The sequence below is a fragment of the Sparus aurata genome, chromosome 23 (assembly GCF_900880675.1).
Source record: "Sparus aurata chromosome 23, fSpaAur1.1, whole genome shotgun sequence".
Classification (NCBI taxonomy): Eukaryota; Metazoa; Chordata; class Actinopteri; order Spariformes; family Sparidae; genus Sparus; species Sparus aurata.
Genome location: NC_044209.1, coordinates 1,343,530 through 1,363,638, shown reverse-complemented (window position 1 = coordinate 1,363,638; position 20,109 = coordinate 1,343,530). Strand labels below are relative to the sequence as shown.

Sequence of the window (20,109 nt, the reverse complement as noted above, 5' to 3'; positions counted from 1 at the left end):
TGTGTGTGCGTGTGTGTAAAAGACTGTGGAAAGCACTTGCAGTTTGCATCTCTGACCCAGGTGTGTGAGTTCAGGACTCTGAAAGCTCCTCCGACTATGTTTCTGTGACATGAGTTATGACGAGACAAACACACAGGATACAAAATGTGCTCTCATGGAACATATGGCTTATGTCCAGTGCAAAAATCACCCATAGTTAACATGGCACTAATATTCAGTGACAACTGATGTACAGTGAAATTAATTATAATTATAAATGAAGTAATAATGCTACATTATCTAACTTTATTACCTTATAATATCAGCATCAGATTCATGTTGATGGTACAGTGTGGTGTAACAGGCTGAATGGTGTCTCTGTCTCTTGTTTCTGCTCTATGTAATTTCAGTGAGAGGGGAGGATCACAACATTTCATACATATTTACTTCAACATACAAGTTATCAACTATACATCAAATGACAATTTCAGCATAATGCTGGTTTAAATCAGAAGCTAATATGAACATTTTAACTTATAGTTGGTTAGGCTTACGTCCTCTGCACACCCAATTATTCAAACTACATTACATTCCTCAGCCAATCATATTCTACTTCAGCCTCACAGGAAACAGGGAAAGGTGTTGCAGCATTATAATTTCACACACTAGTCATCACAATATGTAAATTGTTTCTCTCATGGGGCTTGACATAAAGTATGCCATGAGACAGGTGTTCACCACTGAAAATCAGTCTGGCACTGGCATTTACAGAATGTCAAGGCAAACATCCTTTAATGTTTTTTACTTTTCATTAAGTTTATGACATTAAAAAAAGCAAAATAAAATAAGCTGTTTCCGCAAAATATGTAAAGAGCTGGCTATTGTTTGAATAATCACTGATAGATGTATATTGATAAGGATTTAGCGATTTCGATGCTTTATCGATTCCTGCTTATCGATCCAGTTTCTTATCGATTCTCTTATTGATTCCCAAAAAGGCTGAAAAACAAGTAGTACATGAGTACAGAAAAGAATACAACCTGGTTTATTAAAATAAATAAATAAACAAATAAACAAAACTCAAATGAGTAAAATGAGTCCAAAAGTCAAGTGGCTATTGGCTAAGGTTAATTTTACCTGTTGTGCTGGTGCTGGCACTGGTGCAGCTAAGTGCGTCAAACACACGGCATTGCTGGCGTATAATGCTGTGCTGTGTGGCCAAATGCTTGGACATATTAGTTGTATTACCGCCTTTGGCGCACAGATCTCTCTTACAGGTATTACAGGTGACGATCCCCGACAAAGACATAAAGAGTAGACGCCGCATGGGCTGTTGGGGCGCAAGAAATGCGGCCGCCACCTTGGACCGGTCATTCTACTCACAGTTGAGCAGCAGAAGCAACGAGATGCTAGAGCACTGTGCTGCATATTCCTCTTCTAATCGGCGGACGATCGAAAACAGGGCTCGAGGGATTACTTTTCACAAGTAGGATTGAACATTACTATCGGTTGTATTTCGTGAATCGAATATTACTATTCTGTATTTATGTCCACCAGCGAAATCGTAGCCAGCTAACGTTAGCTAGGCTAACTTATGTTTGTTGCCGGTGTTCACCCGGCTATGAACTAAGACTTTGTAAGTCTTATTCCATAGCACTGACTTAGACTACAACTGACACAAGAATGCTGTTGTAGAAATAAGACAAATATTACTGATATTACATTGACCAGCGAATTTTACACAATTGGCACAGACTGTATTATTCACGTCATTCACCCTAACAAAAGTAAGATACCTTTTCTGTCTCATACACACCCCACAAAGCAACGCTATGTAGGATACGTGGTCTGCTACTTGTGTCTACAATTTGTTGCAGGTACCGCTGCCGCCGCCGTCATTACTGGTACCGGTACTGGACACCTGTCATGCCAGAAGATGATTTATGCCAGAAACTGATTTCCGGTCCGCGGGAGCGCTATGGCTGCTTTCATTAGCCTCAAACAGCGCCAGTATGCCACAGTTCATATCGATAAGTATTTGTGAGACAATAAAACATATTTTAACACATTTGGCCGTGATGAGCGTTGGCTGTTCAGAATGTAGGCCAATCAAGCGTTTTTGAAGCGATCATTGAATGATCCGATAATGACGACAGTGTAAGTGAATATGATCATCAAATTTTGTTATTTTTATCTCTGTTTATGTGTTTGATAGCCTCCTGTATGTCCAGTGGCCTAATAGGCCTATTGTTGTTCGGTAGATGGTGATTTATATCTGGCTTGTATTTAGGCAAATAAAGATATTTGGCATCGAGATTGTTTATTTTTTTTCTGCCCCAAAATGAATTTATATCACTCAGCAAAGTAATATTGACAAGATTTGATGTCAACCAGTGCTTGAATAATGTGTAAAGGGCCATTACAATGTAAAAATCAGGGTATTTCACCTGCCAGAAATTGATTCACGCCTCTGGTACTGCACAGAGATGAATATTTTTGCTCAAAATGACTTGATATCACTCAGCAGAGTAATACTGACGAGATTTGATGTCAACCAGTGCTTGAATAATGTGTAAAGGGCCATTACAATGTAAAAATCAGGGTATTTCACCCGCCAGAAATTGATTTATGCCTCTGGTACTGCACAGAGATGAATATTTTTGCTCAAAATGACTTGATATCATTCAGCAGAGTAATACTGACGAGATTTTATGTCAACCAGTGCAAGGATGTCACAAGGTAATATATTAATCATTCTTTTATGTTGACATAGCTATTGTATTTGCTTAAATCTGTCATTTCAAATAATTTCTATTTCTGCTGTTAGATCGTTCATGAGACAGAGGGGGTTAAATCCTTCGAGGTGGGCGTGTGAAACAAAGACCCACTCGATCTAGCAAGATGCCACGTCTTGTAGGGCTTTTGCTTTGAAGAGATATTATAACATGAAGAACATAATTCATCATTGCTCTGAACCTTGCTTAACTGTTTGTTGTAACACACAAGCATGTTTGATAAATATGGACAATGGCATTATATAATTTGATATGTAAGAGATGTGTAAGATATTGATATGTAGGAGAAAGGAAGTAAAATAGTATTATATTTAGGGATTTCACTGTTATGTTTTACTTACACACTTAGATGGTCAAATAACACCTTTATGTCTGGTTGATGTTCATTTTCATAATACATAAATACATTGTGACATCTGTTATTCACAGTTTGCTGAATGCATCTTGGATGGGTTGCCTCTGGTGTTCGACACTTCACCATCCAGTGTCAACACTATAAGGGAGGAAATAGCTGTCTGTCTTCTCATGAATACAGGTGGGGGGGTTTAATCTCCTTTTCTAATTATGATATACCATTACTCTGACAAACATTACTGACTGACCCTTGTTCTTTGTATTGCAAGATGACCTGACAGACCTCTGTCATACCTGTGGGGAGCACACAGGAGACACTTTGTGGGTAAGTGTTTTATCCGTCCTTCCTAAATTTGGCTTTGATTAATAAAACATGCCTAAGTATCACAAATTCCTAACAATGTAATAATCACTCACATTCTTTTTTAGATCGGGTGTGACATGTGTCCATGGTGGTACCACAAAAGCTGTGCGAAGTACCCCAAAAAGGGAAGGAGGTCGTTTGTGTGTGAAGCATGCCAGTAGTGTGTGTGTGTGTGCACGCGTGTGTGTGGTGCATGGTAGTGTGGATGGAAGAGTGCATGGGAGAGTGCATGGTAGTGTGCACGGTAGTGTGGATGGGAGAGTGCATGGTAGTGTGCACGGTAGTGTGGATGGGAGAGTGCATGGTCTGTCTCTCTGTCATTCAGTCAGTCGTTTGTATGTACGACTGTCCGACTGTAATAAATCCTTTTTCTCAAAACTTATGAATTCAATCATTATTTATAACAAGTGCACACAGGTCACATCATGTTCATATTACAGTAAGATGTCAAACGAGGTCTTGTCATTGTGATGATTACGTTTCATTACAGGGTAAAATATTCAAACTTTGCTGAGTGATATAAAGTCATTTTGAGCAAAAATATTCATCTCTGTGCAGTACCAGAGGCGTGAATCAATTTCTGGCAGGTGAAATACCCAGATTTTCACATTGTAATGGCCCTTTACATATCATTCAAGCACTGGTTGACATAAAATCTCGTCAGTATTACTCTGCTGAGTGATATCAAGTCATTTTGAGCAAAAATATTCATCTCTGTGCAGTACCAGAGGCGTAAATCAATTTCTGGCGGGTGAAATACCCTGATTTTTACATTGTAATGGCCCTTTACACATTATTCAAGCACTGGTTGACATCAAATCTCGTCAGTATTACTCTGCTGAGTGATATCAAGTCATTTTGAGCAAAAATATTCATCTCTGTGCAGTACCAGAGGCGTGAATCAATTTCTGGCAGGTGAAATACCCTGATTTTTACATTGTAATGGCCCTTTACACATTATTCAAGCACTGGTTGACATCAAATCTCGTCAGTATTACTCTGCTGAGTGATATCAAGTCATTTTGAGCAAAAATATTCATCTCTGTGCAGTACCAGAGGCGTGAATCAATTTCTGGCAGGTGAAATACCCTGATTTTTACATTGTAATGGCCCTTTACACATTATTCAAGCACTGGTTGACATCAAATCTTGTCGATATTACTTTGCTGAGTGATATAAAGTCATTTTGGGGCAGAAAAAAAATAAACAATCTCGATGCCAAATATTTTTATTTGCCTAATTACAAGCCAGATATAAATCACCATCTACCCAACAACAATAGGCCTATTAGGCCACTGGACATACAGGAGGCTATCAAACACATAAACAGAGATAAAAATAACAAAATTTGATGATCATATTCACTTACACTGTCGTCATTATCGGATCATTCAATGATCGCTTCAAAAACGCTTGATTGGCCTACATTCTGAACAGCCAACGCTCATCACGGCCAAATGTGTTAAAATATGTTTTATTATCTCACAAATACTTATCATCGATATAAACTGTGGCATACTGGCGCTGTTTGAGCCTAATGAAAGCAGCCGTAGCGCCACAGAATCAGCGCTTCCCAACTTTAACAGACCTTGCGCGCTCCCGCGGACCGGAAATCAGTTTCTGGCATAAATCATCTTCTGGCATGACACCGGCGGTCCCGTTGCTGGTAGCGACGGCACCGCCGCTGCCAGTAGCCGTCATCATTGCCGGTAGGCTCGTGCCGAGCAAAGCTCCAGACAGTTGTGATGGCCCTCCTGCTGTGGGTGTGTGTGTTTTTTCCTATGTTTGTCTGTCATCCTGCAGGTTCCTGGTAAGCGGAGTTATAATCAATACCCCTGGGAGGACCTGATCAGTCCTCCCCAGAGTATTTAAGACCTGGCTGCCTTTGGGATGCCCTGATTTTTCATCTTTTTGAGCTTTTCTGTTTAAGAGCACCATGTGTTTGTTTAGTTGGCCTCGGCCTGTTTATGTTTAGTCCAGAATTTAAGATTCAATTTTTGTATCAGGGGAGAAGTTACAAGTGGCTTCCAGTTTTAAATATCTTGGTGTCATCATAAACTGCAAAAACAAAATTTCACCTAAATAATTTTGTATTTATTCCCAAATATCTCACACCTGAAGCTGCTAAAATGTATTTTCATGCTATGGTTTTCTCACATATAACATACTGCTTAATAGGGCTGCACAAAAAAATCGTTAAAAAATCGCGATCTCGATTCACACATACACGTGATCTCATATTCACACACATTGATTCTGAAGCATTTTATATCTCGAGCTGAATCACAAACAAATGCTCCTATTTTCCTCCCGGATTTTTTGAAGCGCCCCCAAACGCAGCACTGTCGCTGCCTCCGCCCTCAACCTGTGGTAAAGCGTCTTTACAACACGTGATTCAGTGGCGGAAGCCCGCCTGCTGTTAAGTGTATTTAAGGAGTGAGTGAGAAGCCGTTTGTAGACGGGGCAGCAAGCCGCCAATCTGCCCGTCCTTTTGGCGGCTAGGTCCGCGGTTTTAGACAGAGGGCGGCAAATTGGGGGTCTGTTTTGGTCCGCCGATTTCCCGCCTCGGAGGGTACACTTATTTCCGCCTCGCCTGCTAGATGAGCAACTGGACAGCCGCTGAGATCAGGAGATGGTAGCGTCTCCTGGATCTCTAGCTGTTTGTGTTAGCTTGTTGTTGTAGCCACAATCTAGGAACCGTCGCTACTTTCAAATTAAGAACCCAGCTCTAAACTCCAATGGGGTGTAATGTAAAGCTCTTATTTTGAAGACAAATTCGTTGTCAACTGCTCACAGCCCAACGTCGGGCTTCACGTCACGTCACATGTTTACCTCTACCTCTGAGGCGGCTTTTGGAAAAGGAAGAAAATTATGCCTCCGTTTTAGAAAGCCGATCACAACAGCTATCACATTTCACCTAGATTAAGATACGGCCCCAATAAACACTGTACAACATGAGGTATAAAAGGATGCCCTCTCATCTTGGGAGACTAATTTTTTTTTTTTTTTGTGTGTGTGTGTAAAAGTAATTTCTCATCCAATGATAGAATTTGAAATGAACAAAAAAACATTGCTTTGGCAGAGGCATAGTAGTATCTGCCATACTATCATGTTTTTGTTTTGTTTTGTTAAAGTTCATCAGTGCAATAAACATTTTGTGAAAAAAAATCGTGCCAGAGAATCGTGATCTCAATTCTAAGCAAAAAAATCGTGATTCACATTTTTTCCAGAATCGTGCAGCCCTACTGCTTAACCACTTGGTCTCTTATCACTGATACAACAACAAAGTCTGCACAATCTGTATACAATTGTCGTTGTTTTGTATTACTCTTCTGCTTTGTATATGTCCTATTTTGCATGATGGTGCCATATTCCCTCCTGTCTTTTGTATCATGGTAACGGTCTGCACTGACTGTCTGCACTGACTGTCTGCACTGATAGTATTGTGGGGGCTTTTTCTTTTCTTTTCTAAATAATATTTAACATTTCTAAATAAATACAAAAATAAGTATCGTTTGGTTATTTGGTTAATAAATTTCATTTTTGCAGTTTACACCTTGTGTCTCTCTTGTTTTGTTTATGGCTCAAGAGCTGGGCCAACACAGTCCTTCCAGAAAAATTATTTGGGGCATCTCTCTCTCTGTCCTGATATGAACTATATTGGTACTCTGATTTATATATTTTTTCATATTCTCTGATTTTTTTTATTTATATATATACATATATAAATATACGTATACATATATATACATATACATACAAATATATACATAAATATACATATACATATATGTATATATATGTATATACAGTTGAAACCAGAAGTTTACATACACTATATAAAAAGACACATATGCTTTTTTTTCTCACTGTCTGACATGAAATCAGACAATCACTTTTCCTGTTTTAGGTCCGTTAGGATAACCAAAATTATTTCTATTTGCAAAATGCCAGAATAATGAGAGAAGGATTTTTTTAGACAATTTTTTATTACTTTCTTCAAAGTCAGAAGTTTACATACAGTAAGATTACTATGCCTTTAAACAATTTGGGAAAGCCCAGATAATGATGTCATGTCTTTGGTAGATTCTGATTTTATTGTTTATTGACAACATTTGAGTTAATTAGAGACACACCTGTGGATTTTAAGGCACACCTGAAACACACTGCTTCTTTGTGTAACATCATGGGAAAGTCAAAAGAAATCAGCCAAGATATCAGGAAGAGAATTGTGGACTTGCACAAGTCTGGTTCATCCTTGGGTGCAATTTCCAGATGCCTGAAGGTGCCACGTTCATCTGTTCAAACAATTATATGCAAGTATAAACACCATGGGAATGTCCAGCCATCATACCGCTCAGGAAGGAGACGGGTTCTGTGTCCCAGAGATGAACGTGCTTTGGTCAGAAATGTGCATATCAACCCAAGAACAAAAGCAAAAGACCTTGTGAAGATGCTGGCTGAAGCTGGTAAGAGTGTGTCATTATCCACAGTGAAACGAGTACTGTATCGACATGGGCTGAAAGGCCACTCTGCCAGGAAGAAGCCATTACTCCAAAAGAAACATAAAAAAGCCAGATTACAGTTTGCAAATGCACACAGGGACAAAGACCTTAATTTTTGGAGACATGTCCTGTGGTCTGACGAAACTAAAATCGAACTGTTTGGCCATAATGACCATTGTTACGTTTGGAGGAAAAAGGGGGAAGCTTGCAAGCCTGAGAACACCATCCCAACTGTGAAATACGGGGGTGGCAGCATCATGTTGTGGGGTTGTTTTGCTGCAGGAGGGACTGGTGCACTTCACAAAATAGATGGCATCATGAGGAAAGAACATTATGTGGAAATACTGAAGCAACATCTCAAGACATCTGCCAGGAAGTTAAAGCTTGGGCGCAAATGGGTCTTTCAAATGGACAATGACCCGAAGCATACTGCCAAACTGGTTACAAAGTGGCTTAAGGATAACAAAGTCAATGTTTTGCAGTGGCCATCACAAAGCCCTGATCTCAATCCTATTGAAAATTTATGGGCAGAGCTGAAAAGGCATGTGCGAGCAAGGCGGCCTCCAAACTTGGCTCAGTTACACCAGTTCTGTCAGGAGGAATGGGACAAAATTCCTGCCAACTATTGTGAGAAGCTTGTGGAAAGATATCCAAAACGTTTGACCCAAGTCATACAGATTAAAGGCAATGGTACCAAATACTAATGAAATGTATGTAAACTTCTGACTTTGTAGAAAGTAATAAAAAATTGTCTAAAAAAATCCTTCTCTCATTATTCTGGCATTTAGCTAATAGAAATAATTTTGGTAATCCTAACGGACCTAAAACAGGAAAAGTGATTGTCTGATTTCATGTCAGACAGTGAGGAAAAAAAGCATATGTGTCTTTTTATATAGTGTATGTAAACTTCTGGTTTTAACTGTATGTATATGTATGTATGTATATGTGTATATGTATAAATAAAATAAAATCAGAGAATGTATATATATATATATATATATATATATATATATATATATATATATATATATATATGTGTATATATATATATATATTAAAATTCAATATTAAATATCAATATTAAAATTCGCCAAACCGTGTCATCTGTATTCATAGCTACATGTATGACGTTTGCAGCAAAGAAAACCCCGCGTGAAAATCAGTTTAGAATACAGAGTTACGATTGATTTAAGTGCGCATTGAACTGCCAAACAGACCGGGTGACCGGTCCAAGATGGCGGCCCAACGGCTCGTCAGCGCCAATAGGCAGTAGCGGTCGATGCGGCGTCTACTCTTTATATGTCTATGATCCCCGAGGTGTCATCCTTCTTTGTGAAATGCAGCCAGACTTTGGATAATTTTTGCCAGGACGACATTTCTCCACAGTGCATCGCACATAGCAGCTCAGCTCACCTCTGCTCTGCAGCAGCTTGTGTGTGTGACGTCATCGCAAATTTGCGAGTCGGGTACGTTTGTTTACAGTGGCGGCGCAGCCCGGGAAGATCGATAGTGGAATCGTAAAGGGTTTTTGTTAGAGATTCCAAAAAATCGTTTGACTCAAAACCGGTCCCCAAACGAATCTGGTTAACGATGCGCATCCCTACTGATAGTTAGCATAACTATCTAAATTACTTGAATGTGTTCATTTTGAAGTAGATGTAAAGATGTAAAATGAATAATACCAAATGTATAGGTATACATACGCTATGCTATTGCCTGTAATGAACCCTTTTTTAGTTTGATCAATTCCCAATTTGTCATCGAAATTCAGATGGACTCTGGAAGGATTCAGTTTTCATGTTCCAGTTTTCCAGACAGCAGTCTGAGATGTAGGCAGTCAAGGTGGGGAAACCTGCTGCCTTGTGTGTTATGTCTCGAACCTATGTGATAATTTTGCCCCTGTTTGTGTGGTGTCTCACCTCTCCTCTCGTTTCAGATTCCCCCCCTTCCTGCTCGTTTGGTTTCGTCCTCCTCTCTGATTGTGCGCCCCGCCCTGATTACCTTCACCTGTTGTGTGCTTGTGTGTATATTTAGGTCCTGTGTTTGCCCTGGGGTCCATTTCACAAAGCAGGTTCAACAAACTCTGAGTCTAACCCTGAACTCTGAGTTGATCTACTCTGAGATAGGAAACTCTGAGTTTTCGGTTCCAGAACAGCTGATTTGAGTTAGTTTGATCAACTCGGAGTAGTTTCACCTGGAGTTAAGCATGTGCACCACAAGTATAAAAAGACAGCATCAATGGAGCCCTGATTCGACGAGTCACCATGGCAACGGGGAAGAGGAGGGCTACGTTTTTCACCCCACTGGAAATGTAAATATTAATGCGCTCATACAGTGAGTTTGAGCACGTTTTTAGAAGGAAGTGTAACACCGCTGCAGCAGCAAAAGAGAGGGAGACGGCGTGGGAGAACATTGGTGCTCGGGTCAATGCGTAATTTTAAATGAAGTCCTTTGCAATCACAATAATATTACAGGGGAAAACTGCGTGAGTGGTAGCCTATTAATTTATTTCATTTAGGTGCAACCCCAGCTGAGAAGCGCACTTGGCTGCAGCTTAAGATGAAACATAAAAACATTAGACCTCAGCATAATCTCATGGGGGTACCTCATTTTGATCATGTTTTACATTGTAAAGTAAATATTAAGTGGCTGTGTGACTGTACAGTTGTTTTATCCCCAACATAATGCTGTTTTCACACACATAAATGTCTTCTCATCTATATCATGTTCTGTTAAATAATTAAGCCTATTTAAACTAACACAGACGGGTGGTGGCCCAGCACCGCCACCTCTAACGGAGGCAGAGGAGCTGAAAATTATAAAAATGGGTATAGCCGTTTCAGGGCGAGGCACACTTTTGTGACCGCTCTGCATACAGTTGCCTTGCTCAAGTGCTCTGCATCTCCGAAGTTGTATAAAAAAAACTCCCACTGGCAAAAAAACGCAGTGCAACACACAATATCTGCTGGGATGTGAGAGCATGACTTCGGTTGGTAATGTTGGAAATGTAAGGACGGATTAGGTTGTGTATGTAAATGATGGACTGTGACGTGAAACGGTACCACTCAAAAAGATAATTGTCTGGAAATGCAAGAACATCTATGCGCGTCTGATAATCATCTCCCGACGAATATTTAATTCTCTGCGCAGTAATGCTGCACCTTCATCCACGGGATTATTATCAAAAGGACATGCCATGGTAGTGAAAATAGTCGCCACCTAATATAACTTTGAATGTAGGCCTACTGACTGATTTTTGCAATGATCAATGAGAACTATACTACGCCAAAACTCGCCTGCTGACTGAATGAATGAGGAAATCAAATACCGTGTGTGGCTGAAAGAGGGCGGAGACAGAGAGAAACTCGAGGTTTGTTGAGAAAAACCTGGTCCCGACCAGGTTAGTTTCAGAGAGTATGTTACCATGGTAACTGACCGAGAGCTTAAGTTACCTCTCTCTGTGAAACAGGCTGGAGTTACCCCTCTTTCTCTGGTTTGAGTTACCTCCCTTTGTGAAACGGAAAACTCAGAGTTTCCCTCATTTCAGGGTTAACAGACTCAGAGTTTTCACTAAACCTGCTTTGTGAAACGGACCCCTGGTAGTTGCCAGTTCGTCTTGTTTGCCCCCGTGCACAGCGTCCCTGCCTTTCGTTTCAAGAAGCCTTCTAGTGATTATTGTTACCGACCTCCGCCTGTTTACTCTTCGACCTGCCTCTGCCTTATACCTGCTTGTTTTGTTCACCTCCGCTGACTGACTACACGCCTGCGATCCCTTCGCCTTGCCTGATCCCTGCCTGGTTTGTTTACCTCCGCTGACTGCTACACGTGTACCGAACTCTTTGTCCTGCCTGCCCCCTGTCGGAATTGTTTGCCGGCCTTGACTGATCAAGTGTACTTGTTGGTGCTTTTTACAAGTAAAGACTATTGCTTGGCCTACATCCTGTGTCTGTCGTACTATTGAGTCCAAACCCTTGTTGTGTTTGCCCTGGTCGTGATATTTTGAACCTATGAGTCTGACTGTCAACACTGCAGAGGCACCAGGGAAATGTATTTTTGGTCCTGCAGTTTCTATGAAAATATAGGCCACATAAAGCACTTATTATATTATATTTTCAGCCAAGGCCCCAATGTTTAATAAAGTGAAAAGTTGTTCCAGGGGCCAGGCTCTCCAAACACATACTGGGCACAGCCCAACACAGCACAGCACAGTCCTGCAGCGCAGCTCAGATATATTGTTCTTTAAACTGTAGCATTACATACAGTGCAAGTCAATGTTCATGAGCTGTTCTATATGTGGAATGTATAAACACAAATAGTATGAAACGCAGGTGAGGTTGAATCTACTGCTTTAAACATTTCTACCAGAGATGTGGACTCGAGTCACTGTGACTTGGACTCGAGTCACAGTGACTTGGACTCGAGTCGCCGTTTTGATGACTTGTGACTTGACTTGGAAAAAAAAAAAAGACTTGAGACTCGACTCGGACTTGGAAGTTAATGACTCGGGACTTGACTTGAGACACAGTGACTTGAATGACTTGAGTATTATTCAGTTGATGATTTCAGTTTGAATATAAATTAATACATTAATTAAAAAAATATATATATATATCGATTACCTGGTAGGAGTGCAGGCTGAGAATGGCGTTGTCATGATTGGATCACTACCCTGTCAATCAATCATGCCCTCTCTACGTACCTTATGTGTTTATTTGAGAAACCCGCCCTCTAATATCAGATCTGCATCAACATGGCAGCGGGAGGGGTGTGGAGAGTCATCGTCTTCAGCTTTCGGAATTACCATTTTGACGGTAAAAGATGCACAGCACAGTGGAGAGTGAAGACATGAAACATAAACATCTTGGACAGCCAAGCGACAACTTCAAACTTTGTTCGTCATTTGAAGAGCCATTCTGCCCAGTAAGTGCTTGTCAATTAGCTACGGTAGCGTATCCGTAGTTACGCCTAGGTACGGTAGTTATTTAACTTTAGCTTGATATGATACGGAGGTGGGGGTGGGGAGGGTCGGTTTGGTGGAACTTCTTGTTTTTAATTTGCCAACATTAACCCCAGACAACGTGAGCGAACCTTCCGACCGGTTCATCACAAGACTGGCTGTACGTTTTACGAGCGAGCAACACAGGGTTAAATGAGCTAAATAACATACAAACCCGCCAACACCAAATCATTACCCAGTGTTTTCCCTGCCTCTTAAGCAACGGCGGGCCTGCGTGATTTTGGCCGCTACCTCTGTGTGTGTGTGTGTGTGTGTGTGCATGCGGGGGTCAGCCCTGCAAAGTAAATATTGCAGCAATGAAGTCACCTAAAAGTAGTAGTAGCAGTAGTAGTAGTAACTAAGGTTGTTAAGTTGAATGAATACTGTTTGAGATGGACTAAATGAAGCAATTGTCTTAAAATTGAGTAATTACTACAAGCTAAAACACTAGTAAATAAAGTAGATGCTGCTTAAAAACAGATCATGATACAAATATGGTTTTAGCAAAGTAAGTAAATATAATTTAAAATGGAATACATATGTTAAAACAGTACATGAAATAAATAGTATTTTAAAATGAAGTAACCCCTAGTTAAAAAACAGCATATGAAGTTGATTTGGGTTAACAGCTGAGTAAATGTAAATTTCTGTTTTGTTTGATTCCATCATGTATTTTGCTGAATATCAGTTATTACAATGCAAATCCAAAGTATTGTCATTTTTTAAACAGGTTGGACACGTTGGCCATTGATTTTTACCGACAGTTACTTATATCTTGTCTTTTCACTTTATTAAGATCAGATTCTGCAGGTTAAATTGCAATAATAAGGTGACTTGACTTGGACTTGAATTGACCTAGTACAGGACTTTACTTGACTCGACTTGATATAACCTGTGACTTGACTTGACTTGACTTGCCCAAGAAAAAATGACTTGGGACTTACTTGAGACTTGAAGGTTAAGACTTGAGACTTACTTGAGACTAGCACATATGTGACTTGGTCCCATCTCTGATTTCTACATTGTATTAAAGAGGTACCTCAGTGATTTAGTGATTTAACCCGAACCCAAAAGAATGGTCAGAACTGAAGGAGCAAAGCAGAGGGTTTGAAATTAAATACAGAAGAAACTGCTTAAGTCATAGCAAATATATAATACAGCCAGTGGCAATGTGAAATATTCCAGTTTTTCGACTAAACTCATCATTATAAATTACAGTTTTTATTTGATTGTGTCTAAATTAATATCACATACTCAATTTATTTATTGCTGGTCTCTAGCTTTGGTTTTGTCTGCTTTCCATGGAGTCCTAAACAGACAAAAATAAAATAATAGATGAATCATAAAAGTCAAACATATTACCAATATAGTAATAATGAATTGTGTTGGGGCGCCGTTTAGCTCAGCGTCCCATGTACAGAGGCTTTGTCCTCACTGTAGTGACCCCGGAGTCGAGTCCCGGCCCGGGATCCTTTACTGCATGTCACTCCCTCTCTCTCTCATCCTGTTCCCTGTCATATATTGAGCCTGTACTATCAATAAAGCCATATAAAGGCCAAAAAATACTAGTTCCCCTGTTAATCTAAACCCACGGACAGTTTATAATCATATGGATGCTGTTATAATGTGTAGTGATTGAGATACTGACCCACCAAACATCCTGGAAAGTGACAGAGTAAAGTTTTTCGCGCTAAATTACATAATTATAAATAATCACCATCAGTAAACAGGATGCTGTCTGACTCCCTCAGTCGCGGGGACGGAGGCTGTTTTCTGGGGGAAAGTTCCCTGAAGTGTCGGTCCGGAGAGCTGACGGTCGCGGTGATTTATTTTCGTCACAAACACTCGGTGAGTTAAAGTTTTTTGCCGGTGACAAACGCTGTTTTTTGTGCAGAAATGTGAGGAAGAATCGGGAGGACAGACAGGAGGACAGACGCTTCTCCATGTACAGCTGTGGTATTTGTTTTCCTCATATAAGTTGCCAAAGACAGTTACAGTCACTACGTTACTTTTGTTCGGTCCTGTAACGTTGCTTCGTGGGACATTTCTCTGTATTTAGTCGAGTGAAGGACCTGTGTAGTTATCAGACTGTCAGACCGACACGCCCCCACTCCGTGCCTCCGGATTATCCATTCACACTGGGACGGCTCACCAATAATGCGGCCCTGATACTACCTCCAGAGGCGGATCAGCGCCGGAGCGAAATTTCCCCCCTCTCCACATCTGAAACTTTCACACAGAGGAGGATGCGGAGAATTGGCGCAGGACCCCCGCATGCAAACGGCAGTGTGAAAGAGGCTAATGCTTCTTGGCAATAAATAATCAATAACATAATAACACCATCTCTGACTTCTCGGTCACCCCTACAGGCTCCCTTCAGGGCTGCGTCCTCTCACCTCTGCTCATCATCCTTTACACCGAATAAGTATGCCTCATACACGGAGGAGATCCTCAGGAGATGCCAGCAGCAGCAGTATCTCTTGGGGAAGCTCAACACTTTTGGGGTAAATAAGAACATTCTACGGACATTATTTTACTCCTTCATAGAGGGTGTCATCACTTTCTCCATCACCTGCTGGTTCCACTCTGTAAGTCTGCAGAACAGGATAAGCCTGCAGAGCACACTCAAAGTCTGCTCTAAAATCATTGGACTGCGGTTCAAAGCACTTTCCACAGTGCGCGAGCAGCAAACACTGAGGACAACGCGCAGGATCCTTCAGGACCCCTCCCACACTCTGTTCCCAGTGTTTGAGTGGCTCCCCTCGACTCTGCTGCCTGGGCTGAAGAACACAGAGGAAGAGAGCAACCGTTGTTCCCAAGGCTGTTTAGTTCCTGAAATCCCATCCACTCTTGCCCCCCAGTCCCCCCACACTGGAAATTACTTGGCAGACAATAGGTAAGCTGTTGATGGTCACTGCATTTCCCACTTCCCCTCCCTCTCTATCCTATTTCTCACATTTGCACTAACTTGCTGCTGCCTCTTAATGCACAACCCAACCCAGTGCTACTTTGCAACTCATGTAAATACTGTACATTTCTTATTTAGTTCATTTAGTCAGGTTTAGTTACTTTTAGTATATCTGACTTGTTTGTGTCTGTGTAACTAACATGCTGACTTGTGGACTTAATGTGCTGCCTGTGTACTTAACGTTCTGACTTGCTTGTGTCTGTGTACAACTTCTCCACAACCTTCAACTGCCCCTGGGGACAAATAAAGTTTTTGAATTTATTTTTATTCTTCATTTAAATGGTGCCACATTTGTAAGGAACATGCATTTTTGGAATGAGCGGCAGAGCTGAGTATGTGGGTTGCGCCCATGAAAAGTTTGCCAAATCTTCTCTGCCAGACAGCTTATTCTGCTATTGACTCTTGTTTGGTGGTTTTTGGTGGATTGGATGATTAAAGTCTGAAGAAACAAGACAAATTGTCAAAATGCCAATTTATGAATTTAACAAATAGGAGCCTCAGTAGCTTTTGGAAGAACCATACACAGCCACAACAGCCTGGAACCTCCTCCTCCTGCTGGTCACCAGCCTGGTCACACACTGCTATGGGATGGCATCCCACCCTTCCACCAGCATTTGTCGCAAGACAGCCAATGTGGTTGTATTGGTCACATTGGCATGAACAGCACACCAAAGCTGGTCCCACAAGTGTTCAATGATGTTGAGGTCAGGACTGCTGGCAGGCCCTTCCATCCTCTCCGCTCCCAAATTCTGGAGATAGTCTCCGAGAACCCCTGCTCCTTGTGGGCGAGCATTGTCATCTTGGAGGATAGAGTTCAGTCCCAGACTATGGAGATATGGGATTGCCACTGGTTGCAGAATCTCATCTCGATATCGCTCTGCATTGAAATTACCTCCAATGAGGACCAACTTAATTTTACCAGTGAGGGAGATGCCACCGCACACCATCACCACCAAAAGATGTTACCAGTGCAGCAACCAGCATAGCATTCTCTGTGTCTTCTCCACACTTTGACCCTATAAATCCAACTGCTGTAGGCAGAATCTGGACACATCACTGAATATAACATTCCTCTACATGTTCAGGTTCCAGTGCACGTGTTGCTGACACCAGCACAAAAGGACCCGATGGTGGAGGGCAGTCATGGTATGTCTCCTGGCAGCCCTATGAGACCAGAGTTTGGCTGCATGCAGTCTGTTCCAGATTTTCTGGGCAGTGAGCCATCAGTCATTTCACCCTGAAAATCTATAGAAGACTGCCTACGGTTCTTATCAGGCACCTGTTTGCCAGCACCTGGACAGCACATTAAAAAGAGAAATAAACAGGCTTTCCAACAATAGAAGATTAATTGCCAAAATGCATTGTTATAACAAAGAAATAGTTTACCACAAATGTCCTTACTTTTGTGCTTAGTTGATATCCTTTGCTGTAGCCATCTTTGACTGTGGCAACCAGCTGCGGGTAGCGGGTAGCTCAGTGGGAATAACCATGGGCAACAGGGCTCATCTCAACTGGGCTCTGCTGCCTCCAAGTGAACATGTCTGACCACCAGACAGCATCACTGACTCTTCTCTAACGTGGTTCACATTATACGTGACAAATCTCTGAAAACTGGTGTCCCTCAAGGCTCATTACTAGTGTAGGAACATGTCCCTTTTAAACATCTTTATATCACAGGAGACGCGATCTTCAGGTCCACACAGACCCCCTCTGATCCACTTTCTCTGACACCCTAATGGCCTGACTCTCTTCCTCCCCCTCCCTCCATTCACACTCTGATGGTGGGTTAAACAACATGTGCTGGGCAATAAACATTTCTTGTGATAAGGGACTGCTGGCTGAGTTCACAAAGGGGGGTTGCCAGACCCCAAAGGATTACCGCTGAGAGTGGGAAGACGACCATTTGTCACCTTAAGTTCCATCTTACCTGACTTATATAGGGTCAATGCTAACAGGACACTGGACATTTGAGACTCAGAAAGGTCTCCTTTCACATCTGGATTTTGTTCACTCTGACGGGCTGTTGATAATTCAGGGCGTAGTGGTCACTGAGAAAAACAAGGTCCCAATTTGTTATACCAGACTTGTCATCAACAGATACCCTCCACATCTGGTATGAGCCATCAAAGTGCCACACGTGTGAATTACGACACTCAACCCAGCCCGAGTGTTTCTGCATTCCAAGCAGGAGAAAGGAAGAGCCTTGATTTCTGTCTTAATGCTAAAAGGGTATTTAATGTAATCTCATCTTTTGCAGGACCAAATATCCTTAATCAGCTGGATGAGAACCCAAACATACTTTTTTTCCCCCTGTTTTCTAAGCTCAAGGAAACTACAGTTAGTAAATTCAGATTTAATCTCTGAAAGTGTGATGGAGCCACAGCTCCACCTAGTGGTAAGTCCGGGTATAGTTAAGAGGAGAGTTTCTGACACACACGGACTTTATATTTGTACTTATAAATATGATTACCTACCTCCAACATATATTCTTGTACCAAAAGTTAAGCTAACCTTTTCGAAATGTTTTTAAGCCATCAGTGCTGCTAAAATCGTATGCAATTGTGTGTGGGTCTTGTTATAACCAATGACTCCCCTTTTTACTTTATTAGGCAATTCCTGTCATGTCCTTTTCATGTTTATGTAACAAAGGTTGATGTAAAGACCATGGTGGATTTAGGTGAATAAGTCGATCGTGATCTTGAAACGTTACAGCGTTATTATATTTCCTTAAGTAATAAGTTCGCAATATCAGCTGTAATATGAGCTGTGACGTCACCGGAGGAAGTGACGTGACAGTCCGCCCTCAATTCTGCCTTCAGTGTAAGTGTTAAAAGAGCAGACTTCACGTTGCTCTTTCTCTTCTTTTTCGTAACCCTACCTGTTTAATCTTTTCTACAACGCGTTTTCACTTATATTTTTCAAACTTAATCTCCGTACTTTGCTTTGTTCGCGCCTCCGGATTTTTTCTCCGGAGATTTGAATTGCTCCCAGAACTCTTACCAAGAAACGTGCAGTTATTTTGAAAATAACTGCTTTTCGAAACCAAAGCGAGAACGAGATTAATCCTTTTTGTATTCTTTTATATCGCCAAGTATTGCAAGTCAGTAAGCCAGAAAAAGCTATTTTACTATACTATTTTCAAGTATTATCAAGTAACTAAGACGGACTCGCCAGGCCAGCGTTTCTTTCCCCGTTAATTTTATACAAAAGACCTAATCGATATATGTTCGGAGCTCCGCAATATCAGCTCAAGAAAGAGACTCTGACCAGAACTCGTGATTATTACAAGTCGGTGCAGTTAACTGCTCAAGAAGCCGTGAAGAAATCCACAGCCTAGAGGAGAAAGAGCATCCAATCGTCTCCGACCGCCTCCAGCGCACACAAGCAAGAACACTGCTGGGCCAGGAGCTGTCCTCAGGTGAACCGAGACGGCATCGCTCTCCAGCGGCTCTGAAACCGCCGCCGCCTCCCTGCACAGAGACGAAGCTACTCCCGGCCGTCCAGAGTCCGGGATCCCGCTCTTCGAATAAAAGTAGGCTAAAACATTTACACGACAAGAGTCACACTCGAATGAGATCAGAGTTGGTGTTTGTGGAAGCTTCGAATATATATAGATATATCTCACAAATTCAAAGCCCTCGCCATATCGCCTCAATAGAATAAACATTAATTCGTAGTGATAAATTACCGGTTACTTACACTGAAACCCACCATCGTTTAGAATTCATCTTGTCCTCATTTTATTTCACAATTTCTGTTAATATTGTCACATATTTGAATTATTATTTCACATCCTTTATTCTGCATTTATTTAGTAAATAAACATATTTAACCGCATGTCGTTGTCTGTGCTCTTTTAATTTGAGGTGGGAAACCGATGGTATAGTGGAAAGAATTCATGACTTCAGAATAGGAGCAAACTGAAATTCAACAGATCAATTCGAGACTGATCTTTTGTGTTCAAGCCAAACTTGGACAGTTAATATTCTGGCTAGTTCCCTCCGAGCTAGTCGCACAGAGAATCATCGGAGGTGGTGCCCCGTCTAAAAGTATAATTGATTACCAGTAATTAATTAACCCTTTTTATCAAAGTAGTGTCTCCTACATATTATATGGTGCCGTCCGTGTGAGGCCACCTAAAACCACGT

At 41.3% G+C, this 20,109-nt stretch overlaps 1 protein-coding gene and 1 long non-coding RNA gene across 3 annotated transcripts in view; one reads left to right on the top strand and one right to left on the bottom strand.

Annotated features, from left to right (window-relative positions):
* LOC115576283 (carbonic anhydrase-related protein 10-like) overlaps nt 1-20,109 on the bottom strand; it is a 290,975-nt gene that overhangs the window by 187,570 nt on the left and 83,296 nt on the right. The window lies entirely within an intron of this gene.
* On the top strand, nt 3,192-3,813 carry LOC115576292 (uncharacterized). The gene is made up of 3 exons (XR_003982817.1): nt 3,192-3,309; nt 3,398-3,453; nt 3,558-3,813. It is a non-coding gene; the product is annotated as an uncharacterized LOC115576292 (long non-coding RNA).